Source organism: Pinus tabuliformis, chromosome 4_2, assembly GCF_031772625.1.
Source record: "Pinus tabuliformis cultivar Carrire ecotype Pingquan chromosome 4_2, CPIR1, whole genome shotgun sequence".
NCBI classification, from domain to species: Eukaryota; Viridiplantae; Streptophyta; class Pinopsida; order Pinales; family Pinaceae; genus Pinus; species Pinus tabuliformis.
The window spans coordinates 689293334-689305676 of record NC_142304.1 but is presented as its reverse complement, the minus strand read 5'-3'; the positions used below and the strand labels follow the sequence as shown (position 1 = coordinate 689305676).

The following is a 12343-nucleotide window of genomic DNA, read 5'->3' as shown; positions in this document are numbered from 1 at the left end:
GGAGGTCCCAGAGGCTTCAGAGAAGAGAGTAAGTAGGGTCTTGAAGGTGGAAGCCTCTTGAACAGACGGGTGGCCGAAAAGCATAGTATTGTCTACAAACTGTTGGTGGGATAAGGGTTGAAGACCATGGAGAGAAATTCCCTTTAGGGTGTGAGAGGAGATGGCAGAATGAAGCAGGCGACTGAGGCCTTCGGCCATGAGAACAAATAGGAAAGGGGAAAGGGGATCCCCTTGACGGATACCGCAGGATGGACGGAAGGGCGCGGAGGGTGAACCATTGAGCAGGATCGAAAAACAGGGAGAAGAGATGAGATTCATGATCCACCTTGTCCAAGTTGCGTTGAAGCCAAATGCCAATAACATCTGATGGATATAGTTCCAGCTAAGTTTATCAAAAGCTTTGGAGAGATCTAGCTTAAGAATCATACCTGGCTTTTTTAGAAGCTTCAGAGAGTGGATCACTTCATTTGAAAGAATAATGCCATCCATTATCTGTCGCCCTTCTACGTATCCAGTCTGCTCTGGCGAGATAAGAAAAGGGAGAAGAGGTTTGAGCCTATTCACCAGTACTTTGGATATGAGTTTGTAGATGACGTTGCACAATGCAATTGGCCTATATTTCTCGGGTGCGTTGGGTTCATCCCCTTTAGGAATTAGTGCTAAAAAGGTAGCGTTTAGGGAGGGGAGAATCCAGTGCATGGATCTTGATTCCTCCACTAATTCCCAAACCTCTGTGTTGATGAGCTCCCAAAACTCATGAAAGAAGTTGGCTGTGAAGCCATCAGGACCAGGTGCCTTGCCATCCTTAAGTTGGGCCATAGCATCTTCCACTTCCTGCATTGAGATGGGTTGGAGCAGCTTATTGTTGTGGTCCTCCGTTATAATTTTAGGGATGTGCTGCGTGATTGATCGAATGGCTTGTTCTCTACTCCCTGGTTGTTCCCTGAGAATTTCCTGAAAGTACTCTTTGAATTCCTGTTCCATTTCTTCATGCGCTTCTAATCTCTCCCCTTGACGATTGTTAATGAAGGCGATATTATTGTGCATTCTTCTTTGGATGGTAGATCTATGGAAAAATTTTGTATTTTTCTCCCCTTCCTTAAGCCACCGTATTCTGGACTTTTGTCGCCACAGGATTTCTTCTTGTTGCCTATGTGCTTCAATTTCGGTCAAGAGGATCGGCTCCTGTTGCACATGATCTTCTGTCCTCCCCTCCAAGATGATGTTCTGTTGGAGTGAGCACATTTGCTGCTCCAGCTTTTTTCGATGCTCAAAGATATTGCCAAACTGAGTTCGATTCCAGATTTTGAGAACTTGTTTGAGGTTTTTTAATTTTTGTTGGAACTGGAACATCTTGGCTCCTTCAGGGGGGATAAAGGATTTCCAAGCCTCATTAACCACTGCTTTGAAATTGGGATGTGAGAACCAAAAGGCTTCAAATCGAAAAGGTCTGTTGCACTTTGTACCTGGACGCGTCCATTGTAACATAATGGGCCAGTGATCGGATCCCACTTGAGGCATGATGGAGGCATGAAAGTCCCCACCCAGGTGTATGGCATTATCCGAGATGAGGAAATGATCCAGCCTGTAAGAAATATGCTAAGGTCCCCTCCGTTTATTGGTCCAGGTATATATACCATTTGAAGTCTGAATGTCCATTAATTGATTGCTTTGAATGAAATCTTTGAAACCAATACTGTCGCCTTCTAGCTTCGATCTGCCGCCTGTTTTCTCCTCTAAAGCCGTAATGATATTGAAGTCGCCGCCACCAATCCATATGGGAAAATGCATATTTGAATTGAGAGCTGTAAGTGTATCCAATAGATCCAGTTTTTGTTGTAAATTTTGTGGAAAATATACATTGGAGAGATAACCGTGAATGTTGGTCCTGATGAGATGGAAGGTGACTTGGATGAGGAAATGAGAGGCATGAAAGTCTTGAAGGGAGAGTACCTACAGGTTCCACAAGATTGCCAGCCCTCTGGAAGCACCTGAAGCATCCATTGAGACTGAGCGACATCCTAACCAAACCTTATTAAGAATCCTTTCTATAACAGTGTTGTTACTTTTTGTTTCTTGAAGAAAAACTAATGTGGGATTTTCTTGCTTGATCAAGTTTTTTAAAATTCTGTGTTTTGAGGGGCTATTAAGCCCTCTCACGTTCCAGGAAATGAGCTTCATGAGGAACAATGGGGTTGAGATTTGTAGAACTTTTTCAGCTTGGGGAATCTCCCAGATTCCACTAGCATTTCTCCTATGATAATGGTCCTTTGCAAATTTGTTTTGCGCCCTCTTTTCTTCGTTTCTTTCAAGATTTTCTTTCCATCCCATGGACTTCTGGCTTGGATACCTAGACATTTATTATGCTGAGCTCTGGTTAGAACTCCTTCCAGCCTTTCGATTTCCCAGGGGGGTATTGTATTGTATTCTTTCTGTTTGCATGTTGTTTCCAATTTGAGAATGTCCAAACCTTCCAGATCTACGCTCTCTGGATCCTCATCCATATTTTTTGGAGTGTTCTGATCTTCCTCGATTGTATTATCGTGAATAATGAGGGCTAGAGCAGCGTATAGCTCCATTAAAGAAGACTGCAGGGCAATCTCTGGAACAATTTTCTCAGATGAGGTCGGGTTGGGAAGGCTAGAGAGAGCAGAGGCTAAGGATGGAAGAGAAGCTTTTAGAATCTAGGAGGATGAGGAGGGAGAGGGATTCGCTGGAGGAGCTGCATGTTGATCCTCTGTAGTGTCTTGAGAGGTGAGAATGATAAATCTGTTCTGGGTATCAGGTTTTTTGGAGCTTTCTGGGGCTGCGGGAGTTTTCTTTGCATGCCGTCGGCGATTAGGGACTTTAGTAAATCCTTCAGAGTCTTTGCTGGTATCATTAACTGGGGTTTTGGGCTGAAGATTCAGAGGACAATCCCTGAAAAGATGGCCATGTTCATGGCATTTTCTGCAACGAAAAGGAATATGCTCGTAGTCTATTGTTTGGATCCATTCAAAATCATCATGAAATAGACTTACCGAGTCTGCAAGAGCTTTGGTCAGATGCATTTGAACACAGATCCTGGCGTATGAGGTGTATCTTCAAGTTTTGGTTTCCTCAGCAACTTTGATGAAGACCCCCAGGCTGTTGCCTATGTCCATTAAAGTCTCCTCGTTCCAGTATTCCAAAGGAAGGAAGTACATGCGTATCCATACTGGAGCCCACCTGAAGTCTTCTTTATCTGGGTTAAACCTTTCTTTCCATTCTCGAAGGTACAGACCTGAAGAGTTAAAGAAATATGGGCCTCCCTCAAATATGTGAGATTTGTCCTCCAAACAGTTGAAAGTTGCAGTAAAGAAGCCTTTGGGACCAAGCTGCAGAGTGACTTTTCCTTTAGGCTTCCATTTTGAAGCAATCCAGCCATGCGAGGCCTTTTCAGTTGGCCAGAATCCAAGGAACTTGCCTATGAGTGCATGGTCCCTCATAAATTGGATTTCGCTATTGATTCTTTGACTGGGGAGATCGACTTTGATTCTTTTTGCAGTTTTCGGAATGCATGTTGCCGAAGACGCCTTTGGCTGTGACGTTGGGGACTTTTGGTTCATGCCTTTGTCATTGGCGGTCGCATCACATGCCGCTGAGTTCCCAGCTTCATCGTTGGCAGGTTCTGTACCCTGTTCTTTCCCTGGGAGATCGCCTGGTTTGAACAGAGAATCTGCGAGTTTGGTATTGTCAGAGGAGGTACCGATATGAGGAGGGGGGGATGATCCCGCCCCTCCCGAGGGCGAATCCATGGTGAAGAACTCAACGGGAGTTCTGTGGCTGTATCGCTGAAGGCCGAGAGGAAGCAGGGGATAGGGTTAGCACTTATGGAACAGCGCAAGTCGCATTGCAGAGCCGAACCCTATTGGTGCCATGTCTATAACCAAAATGTTATTAGTCAATAAATAACGAATTTCAATCTACTTTGGAAAAAAGAAGCAAACTAGGTAATCAACACACTAGAACGAGTGCATTTAAGAAATCCAAATAGAACCTAATTACTTAAAATCATTGGAATGACATCAAAACAAACACGTGCAAGATTATTTATGCATTGCAACTTCATGTGCACAGTACCTTGACTCCTATTCCATAGCCCTATTGATTATAATGTTGACTAGATTGAGAAAGAAATATGAACTCTAGCTTATTATAATAAATTAAATATTTTTCTGCAAGAATAGAACCATGTATGTATTTCTTTTAATTGCTTTGAAACTTTACCATATCAAAATTGAGATATCAAAACAAAATGTATATCCTTAATTAACATATCAATTGAAAAATGTTGATACATTAAATATGTGATGTCATTTACTTACAAGGAGAGTGTCTTCCATCATCTATAAAATACAAGATAAGAAATATACTCTTTTATGTATAAATATGTACATGTATGATTAATTGTCTATGAATAAATTTAAGAGTAATACCTTATGATATGATATATTTGAATTTGAACTTTTGTTAGTAGTAATTTTTTTAATGGTTAAATAATTAAATATTAATTTTTTTTTCAATTTGATTAAAATAAATTTTAAATATTAAATTTTAAATTATGGTAAGGAGATAAAATAATGCCCAACTACTATGGAATCTTCTGACCAGATGACCATTCCTCCCAACCCTAGCTTTCTAGTGACTCATGAAAAGAATAAGGGTCCGAAAGATTGTGGTAGTTCTCCATCTTGTAAGAGCCCTAAGCCAAAAGTCGACAATCAAATAAGGAATCCTACTAGCACTGCCCAATTCACCCGAGGGGAATCCTCTCATCTCAGTGCATGTTCTCACATCATTATTATTGAATGGGAGCATCCTCCCTAGCTGTCAAAAGGATATGATGACTATTTTCCTATCTAGACATGTTGGAGCAAGAAAAAAAGACCAAATCCAAGCACTGCTAGCCTCAAGAACTTCCAACCCCTGTCACCAAGCAAACAACATGACCAGGTCCCTCATTAGGCTTCATATGCTTCTATATTCTTTTAGTTTCCATAGTTCTTTTAGTTTTACAATCAATCCAAAACGACCTCAAACTATCATATGAATTTTCCAGGGGATTATATGATTTCCCTTTCATGAGAAGATGGTCCCTCACACATTTTTTTCACACTAGAATAGCCATTTTGCAAAAAACTATTTGTCTAAACACAAGCTTCTCCATCTCACCTCAACTTTTACTCTATATAAATCATTTTTGATAATATTATGTTCTATGCTTGCTTACAAAAAAAATGTTATTTTTAAGCTTTCTTTGATTTCGTTTTGCTCCTCTTTTCTTTTTATTTTTATTGCAAGGTGTTTTTTGGGTACTCTTTTTGTTTTTAATTGCATTATGTCCTTTTCAAAGGAGTTTGTTTTTTATTTTTTCTTAGTACATTTATGTTGAATTTTTTCCATGTATTTATTTATTTTAATATGAATTAACAAATAATAATAAATACATTTTGAGTTTTTTTATTTACTATAGTTTTAATTAACTAGTAATTTAATTGAAAAAAAAAAAAAAAAAAAAATTGATGTTATTGGTAGTATCTCTTTTTTATTCTAGATTCAATTTTAATATTTTTGTTCGGTTGTCAATGTCACAATTTTAAACAAGCCAATATTTTAATTGCATCCTAGAAAAGGAAGAGAGTTGTTGCTAATGCTAAAATATTTCGGAGAATTATTAGGATCATTCATGGTTACTATAAAAAAATTAATTTTTCTTTATATGAATAATTGGATAAAGATGTAGGTGACCTATATTCCTTTCTATTATCTATGAGTACATCATTTGATATTTTATGTATTCCCAACATTTTAGATATTAGAAGCTTTTTAGATCTACAACAAGGTGTACAAGACTCCCATCTTCCAATTTATTCTTGTGTACTTGTGCAGTGAAGACTGGATCTCTTTTTCAAATTGAAGTTATAAATAAATATGTCAATATTTCATTTTAAAATGTCAATGCACTGATGATTTATCTTTTTTCTCTTCTTTCCCTTTTTGTCAATCTATTTCTGAACTCCCATCTTTGACTTATACACACATTAAATGGGTGTGTAATTATAACATACCAATGTACTTCAAGATCTATAAATCATTCATTTTTTTGCATTTTGAAACAAGTAAGCACATGGATATGTATTCCCCAAAAGACATAAGATAGTAGCTCAATAAAGGGTTTAACCATTGTATAATGCACCCAATTCCTCATACTCTAGTTGAGCCCTCCATAATTCTACAAACTTTGACATTAAGATGTCTAAACAACCTCTTGCCACACTTGCATAGTAAAAGAGCATGAAACAAAAATATGGTTCATTGATTATTCATCAACCTCACGTTAAATAGGCTAACAACTATCATATACCATTGTATTTGAAGTTCTTCATTCATATTTATAGCTATTGCAATTTGAAACAGATAACAACATGGATATTTAACCACATGGATATTTAGTCCAGCGGAACACAAATTTAACCATCATGTCTCATACCTAATATCTCATATTCTACCCAATCCCCCACAATTCCAAAATCCTTAACATTACGTCATCTACATAACCACTTGCCACACTTTGCTTAGCCTCCCTTGTTAGGTTGAGGTTTTGACATGCGGTAAAGCACTCATAATTTAAAAGAGGAAAGAAACTATATATAAAAAAGATCTGGATCATTCAGGATGTAAAGATATAATGAAGATCACAAGGATAACGACCGCAGAAATCAATATTTATCCATTGAACAACAAAGATTATACCAATTGTAGAGAAGAATCAATCCACAACAAAGCTCATATGATAACGACACCATAGAGCTTTGTACTATATATTTCAATCCACCTCAAAACTTGTGTATAATCCTATAGTTGTGGATGATTATTACGAGCATCCACCTGAGATTATAGCTATTACAATCCACCAAAAAGTAAGCTATGATAATCTATCACAAAGAGTATCAGTTGTATGGAATATCAGTTATGAGAAGCTTATATAAAATTTAAGAGAGAGATCCAGTGTAAGATTTTACCCCTCTCGGTGCATGATAGATCCATTGTTAGATGGATCCAAGCTGGTTATTTAACAATTTTTCAAGCTATCTTATTTCTCTTCTTGTTTTTTGTCCTAGGATGTTAGATTTTTAAGGGTTTTCCAAACATGTTTTTTTTATGTTTTTCTTTACAATGTTTTTTTATAATGATTTTTTTTTGAAAAATAATAATAATAATAATAACATTAAAAATATATATATATATATATATATATATATATATATATATATATATATATATATAATAATGTAAAGGAAAAACAAATTATGTTTAAAAAACAAAACAAAACAAAAAAATGTAAAAGAGTATAAACATAAATAAATAAATAAAAATACAAAAAAATATTTAGAAACATACAAAATTAAATTTTTTTTATAAGGTTAACAAAAAAGTTAAAAAAACATTAAATTAAAAAAATAATAATAAAAAAACAATTTAAAAAAAAATAAAAATAAAAATATAATTAAATAAAAAATTTAAAACAGACATAACTAAAAAAAAAATGAGGCCACACCTACGCAGGGGCTTGGTAAGGTCTGCCAGCCAAGCGGCCTTGGGCCTACCTGGCCACGATCACCCAACCCAACGGTCTTGGGTCTGCTCGGTCGATTCTCAGAATCGTCCAGCTAGGCCCTTAGACCCTTGGTTGGGTGACCGTGGAGTTTGTGCAGCGTACAAGGCGGGCAGCCCAGTGGCCCTGGGCCTGCCTTGTGGGTTCCAAAAATCAGCCAAGCAGGCCCAGGACCTGCTGGAGTAGGCGGCCCTAGGCCTCGCAAGTCGATTCTGAAAATCAGCTTGCCAAGCCTTGGGCGGGTGGGGCCTCCAATTTTTCATTTATTTATTTTTATGCTTTTTAAATTTTTTAATATTCTCTTTTTATTTTTCTTTATTTTTCTTTTTTAATTTTTTTATTATGTTTTTAATTTAATTTTAATGTTTTTTTGTTTGTTTTAATTATTTAACACTGTTTTTTTTAGTCTTCTCATTATTATTATTGTTATTATTATTAGGTTTGTTTATATATATATATATATATATATATATATATAACATTTTTTTATGTTTGATTTATTTTTTGTCTTTTTTTATATATGTTTTTATATTTGTGTTTTTTTTCGCCATATTTTTATATTTGTTTTTTTTTTGCCTATGTTTTTTAAATTTTTTTGTTCTAATATATATTATTATTTTTTTAAATATTTTATGTTTTTGTTTTTATTTTTATTTTTCTCAATGTTTTCTTTTCTGTTTTCTTTTTTTTGTCATGCTTTTTATTTATTTTTTATGTTTTAATATATATTTTTATTTATTTATTAATATTTTTTTAAAATTTTGTGTTTTTTTCAATGTTTTAAATTTTTTTTCTTTTGTATTTTTCATTTTTATTTATTTATATATTTATTTATTATTTTGTTTTATTTTATTTTTCCTACAAGATCTGTGTCGATACTTGACTAGCAACCCGATCTCATTATATGTCAATTTGATTGTTGATTTTAAAGTTTTTGTTATAAAGGATCGAGTTTGCCCTCACAATGTGTCAATTTCATGGTTGATATTTAAGTTTTCATTACAGTGGGTCGAGTTTGTCTACATTGTGTGGCAATTTGATGGTTGACTTTTAAACTTTTCTTGCAATATGTCAAGTTGTCTTTGGCTAAGATTTTAAAGTCGTCATATTTTTATCATTTAAAAAAGAAATTACTCTTGGTATAATGACTCTTTCATTTAGGTGTTCATTTTAAAGGTTTTTTAGTCATAAAAATTTTCCATAATGTCGTGTTTGAAAAATTGTCAAAATTTTAAGGTTTTCTAGCATTCCATTATTCCAGCATCAATATTTTTAGTTTTTAGGCTATTTTTTTTTTATGTTTTTTGGGGTTTTTTTGGATAGAGTTCTCGTTTTGAGTTTACAATTCATGTTTCAAAGTTTACATTGTTTTAAGGCTAACTTTAACTTTTTATGCCAATTTATATATTCTCATTCAAACATGGCAACCGTAATGTAAGCAATCAACAATATATCAAGTGCAGCAACATAAATCATCACATGAATAAAAACACTATAAGTAGCATACACATTGGACACAAAGGTTTAACGTGGAAACCCTTTAGGGAGAAACACCACCAAAGCTTTAATTGTTATTATGGTGTAAATAAGAGCACCTACTCTATTACATCAATTTGTTTGTGAGCCACCACTCACATGAAACACCAACTCCCTTTGATTGTTTGCTAGCACCCACTAGCAGGAAGCACCAACTCTCTCCTTTTGTAGATGCCTAACCAGCTTATCTAAAGCACCATATGAAGTGCACCAACTTCATGGATTTGTTGCAAGCCCGAATTTGCAGCTCCTTGGATTTATGCAAGAAACAACTTGAATGAGGCACCAACCCTTGAGCCTTCCTCAGACACCCACTAGGATGCAAGCACTAACTTCTTGTATGTAGGCTCCAACCTACATTAAAAGAGGACCTAATGTTCATTCTAGATGGAAACCACTCTGCCTAATATCAACTTTATTCTCCTCTACATCCTTCAGCATTCGACCTTTTGTTTTCCTCAATAACAGTCACTCATACACAACCCTCTGTGCACTCTCTCCACTCCGCAATAACATACACCCACACAGGGCTCTCTACTCTCAACCTTGTTCTTTTGCTAAGGCACTTTCACCCTATTTCCTTTGCATAGGCACTCTCAGCCTCTTTTGTGCAGCACAAACACACTTGGCCTCTTCTCAGCAACGCTCACACAGATTTCCACTTATCTCACTTAACAATGTTGCGTTCCCCCATGTGTTCAATTACAATTTTAGGTTTTGTTCCTTTGATACACAGGGAACAATGTTGTCCCCGCTACCATCCACACTGCCCAAGAGTGTACTCTGTGAATGGATCTCCATACTGTTGTAACATCTGGTTACTTGCTACTGCTACCATATTAAACTTTGAGCATGAGCTCTTAAGCATTTTCTCCACTCTGTTATTCAACAACTACAACTGCAACATAATTAATTCAGAGAATGGGCACCTGTGTGATTCTAAATATTGAGAATTAAATCTCTGTCAACCTGCACATTCAAGGAAGCTCTCCATGCTTATTTATTACTGATAGAGATTGAGACGTACACCAACATGGCTTCTCTGAGCTTGATCTGATCTCCATTAATTCTCTCTGCAAATCGTTGTCGTTGTTTCCTTGATCCAACAATTTTTGCAGTCAATATTGACTTCATTAGCTCAACCTACGCATTTGTGGTCCTAACAACTGACTCGTTCATGCCAAAGCCCATAGGCTTTCTATTAAAAGAGCTTCCAAATGTAAACTCCTCAACCCCTTTTAAATTTAACTGCAAATGTTTCCAATTATGTCGATTTCAACCTTTAGCTTCTTTTACTGGAACCCTTACCTATTTTCCTGCCATGGGACTAGGTGTTGTGACCAATGGATCAAGCCTTTAGGTGCTAAGCCTATTTAAGACCTTTAAGGGCTTATTTCCCTTTATTAACTACGTCCTTGGTATTTACCTATTACATATGATTTCATCTGATTCTTAGCCCATAGCTCGCATGTCTCGACTCTTTTACATGCCTTCATTTTAAAATCCTTCGGGCTCCTCTTAGTTGGCTTAGTTATCCTGTGGGGTCTGCCCGACACTTTCAATGGCCAATCAAAGGCCCTGCCGAGATGAAATCTCTAATCGATGTGTCTCAATTCTTACCTGGTCATTCTTTTTTTCATTCGTTAGAAATCGCTGGGCTCTTGCTTATGGGATGACGTGTCCCGATGGGACCATTGTTGCACTTATGCACCAATTAACTTCCTACCGGGATGAGTTTTCAATCCACATATGCCCGACACCTAATCCATTGGCCTGTACTCTGATATGGCTATGACTGCCCAACATCCTCCTCCCGATGATTCTCTTTGTGAGCCCATTTATCTCCATCGGGGTATTCCTGTAGGGATAGGCTATCAAGTGGGACCAATTGTTGCATCCACCAACCAATAAATTGCCTATCAAGGTGATTTGTCTCTGACAGTGCCCATGTCATCCTGACACTCCCTCTGTGTACTGATATAAAACATTTCGAGCTCTAACCAACGAGATGACATCATGCTAACGTCATCAGTGCCCCTGCTCCAACTGGTTCACCACCTCTGGTTCCATCCATAGAGGGGTTCCTCTAAATTGTAGTGGCACCTAGCCCTTCTCCTCATCATAAATCCTCTTAGTAGAGCCAAAGTTAGCAAGCTTCACACCATTGGCATCTACAAGAAAACTATTCCCCTTGATATCGCAGTGCACAATCCCCTGCCTGTGTAGGTAGTCGACTCCACGTAGGACGTCGTGTGTGTATGATATGATCATTGATTCGTCCAGCTTCCCTCCAAACTTACTCAGCAAATCCACCAAGCTGCCACCTGGCATGTACTCTATGAACAAATTGTGTAACCTTGCACCGTTCTCAAAGCTGTAATTACGCCCCAGGCAGCGAACGACATAACTCGAATTGAGGCACCGCAAAATCTGGTACTCATTTTCCAAAGCAACACTAAAACTGACAACAGATTTGATTGCAACGAGTTGTCCATTAGAGCTGCTCTTGGCAATGCTGACTATTGCAGAAGCTCCAGTCCCAAGAATGGCACCCCTCACCCAGCACTCTTCTTTAGCTCTCCCCATCTCTACTTCGATTCCCATTCCCTCCCTTTTCAACACACATAAGAATGTATCTTTGAGGCTGGCTATTGGTACTATTGTTCAACGATCATAAATAGTGAGTGAGAAAAGCCATAGTGACATGTTGGAATCAATTTCTTGAAAAGCTAACCAAATCCACTGACAATGCTTTGCATTCAGACTTTCTAAGCCGCTCGAGTAAGCCTATGCCCTCATGTGCTTTTTGCTTCCTTTATTGATCGCCCAAGACACCTAGTATTGCTTATCGGATGTTGTAGTATTGCTTGCTAGGAACCCTGAGACATTTAGTAGAGTAAACAATACGCGATTGTTATGGGACGTGGATGACGTGTTTGTTAGCGGCACGACACACATTCAATCGTGTTATTCTAGCCAAGCAGAGCTCGTGGTTGTTTGAAAAGAAGGGACGTGCGTGTAGAGAGTGGAATGTTTTGTCTAATGTTGTTTCACAGTCGGGTATGAATTACAATTTAGTATGAAAAAGATGTTGTAGTGTAAACATTTAAATATTTATTAAATATAAGGAGACTTTATAGCAATTATGAATAAGTGTAAACATTTAAATAT

General features: G+C 37.0%; 1 pseudogene; it reads right to left on the bottom strand.

Annotated features, from left to right (window-relative positions):
* Window positions 1-11275: 11275 nt before the first annotated feature.
* LOC149171332 (mitogen-activated protein kinase kinase kinase 17 pseudogene) lies at window positions 11276-11758 on the bottom strand (annotated as a pseudogene).
* Between the last annotated feature and the right edge of the window lie 585 nt (window positions 11759-12343).